A 2403-nucleotide genomic window follows, 5' to 3' on the forward strand; every position below is an offset into this window, starting at 1 on the left:
TTAGACAGTTTCAGCTTGTGATTTTTTTTTTTTTTTTGACTGCACCATGTGGATAGGGGGGATCTTAGTTCTCTGACCAGGGATCTAACCCGTGCCCCCTGCAGTGGAAGCATGGAGTCCTAACCGCTGGACCGCCAGGGAATTCCCTACAGTTTCAGTTTCTGGCTGGTATTTTCCGGCCTGTCCTGTTGGTTCCTAAACCTCAAAACATCCCAAATCTGCAGTCTGTGATCTCTGTTCCCTCCATCACCTGCTCTGTGTGGGTGTTTTTTATTTCTATTAATGGCCCCACCTTCCTCACAACCTCACAGGCTCTGCCTTGACCTCTCTTGAGCTCCACAGCCATAGAGTCAATCAGATGACAGCAATTCTGCCTGCCTAAAATCGTGAACCATCCCCTTCCTGCCATCCCCACTGCATCCTACTTCAATTATTTCTGGCCAAAACTACTACTGTAATGACTTTCTTCTTTAAAAATGTTTTAAACTACATTAAAATTATGTCTTTTTTCATGGTAAAATGGACATGGTTCCAAAAAGGAAACATATAGATGGAGTTAAGAAAACAAATAGTTCTACAAAAAGCAGCCCTGCAGTGCTCTCCCCCATCCACTTCCTGCTTCCCCCAGGCACCCATTTTCAATACATTAAGCTGTTTCCTCTGGTATTTACCTCCCTATTTCTAAATAACATATATATTGCTGTTTTCTTTAGTTTTTCAGTTTTAATATTAGCTGTTGACTTTCGTCAGTGGAAGATGAGAACTTAGCCCTCTTATATCCCCCAGAAACACCATACATATATACAAGCATATATAATTACGTTGCAATAGTTCAATCAATAGTCAGTGTATAACTTATGATTATGAATTATTCACAAATGATCCACATGGTGAACTGATTGCATTTCCTTTCTTCTTTTGTTTCCCCTGGTTTGCCTCATGTATTTTACTTTGTTTTCCATATACCTATCGCTGTTCTATCCTCAAACTCACAGAACTGTAAGTCTCCTCTTGATAAGTACAAACATATCTGGATAAGGTTGGCAGGGTCCTTCCAACTTGTCCCCCTGCCTCCCTCTCTTTCCTCTCCATGGCATCTTGCTATGTCACTCCCCTGTTCTTGGCTTCTAATGGTTGGCTTCCTAAAGCCAACAGAGTAAAACCAAACTCTCTTGACGTGACCTTCAAGGCCCTCCACAATCTGTCCTGTGTTTCTGTTTCTTCCCTCAGACTCCTTCCTCTTCAGCAAAACTAGGTTTATCTAGGTTTCTTAATACTATTCCCCACTAAAAGGATCCTCTATTTGATTCTTTTCCAAAATCTGCCTGGTCACTTTTTATGGTCTCTTGGTCATTATACTTTCAATAGCTTCCTTTGTTTAAACAAATTAAGACATACTTCATGTACCACATATGATTCTAGTATCTGTGACATTAAAGTTTTTTAGTACCTGTTAAATTTTTAAGAAAAAAACAACTAAAGATGACGAAAAAACCAACTAGAGATGACAAAAAAAAAGGCAACAGAATTAACTGGGATTCTAGTTTCATCCATGACACCTGGAGCCCCTAAGAGAAATGAGAGGAATCGCTTTAGGGAATACGGAAATGAAATTTTTTTTTAATATTTATTTTAGTTGCACCAGCTCCTTAAGTTGTGGCACGTGGGCTCCTTAGTTGTGGCATGGGAACTCTTAGCTGCGGCATGTGGGATCTAGTTCCCTGACCAGGGACCGAACCCGGGCCCCCTGCATTGGGAGCGTGGCGTCCTAACCACTGCGCCACCAGGGAAGTCCAGGAAATGAAATTCTTGGAGATATAGAATGTAGAATTCTTTTCCACCATGACTCTACTGTTTTCCTTTGGAATCGGGAGCAAAAAGGAGGAACCCATGGACAAAAAGCAGACTTGTGATAGCCAGGGCCTTCGGGGGAGGGGCAAACGGGGAGTGAGGGCTTAAAGGGCTTAAAGGGTATGGGTTTCTGTTTGAAGTGATGAAAATGTTTGGAGCTAGACAGTGGTGATGACTGCGCAATACTGTGAATGTACTTAGTGCCACTGAACTGTGCACTTTAAAATGGTTAAAAATGGTACGTTTTATGGTTGTGTATTTTACCGTAATAAAACAAAAGTTAAAGAACAAAAGTCAGCCTCCTAAGGACCTGGAGCTGTGCAGTGTACACAGGTTTTCATTTGGTGTAGGCGGGGACAGAAGTATAATTCCAAGTACATGACAACTTCAAATGGAGTCTCCAAATCATTTTCATCAGAAAGTCACTCTGTGGGAGTGAAGACAATTGGCAGGGCCCAGCCCACAGTGACTTCGCTAGCACTCAGCCACCACGCCCCCCCAGCCCCTGCCCTCCACAACCTTCAAGAATGAAGCACTCAGCTACCAACAAGA

Source organism: Tursiops truncatus, chromosome 15 (genome assembly GCF_011762595.2).
Source record: "Tursiops truncatus isolate mTurTru1 chromosome 15, mTurTru1.mat.Y, whole genome shotgun sequence".
Classification (NCBI taxonomy): Eukaryota; Metazoa; Chordata; class Mammalia; order Artiodactyla; family Delphinidae; genus Tursiops; species Tursiops truncatus.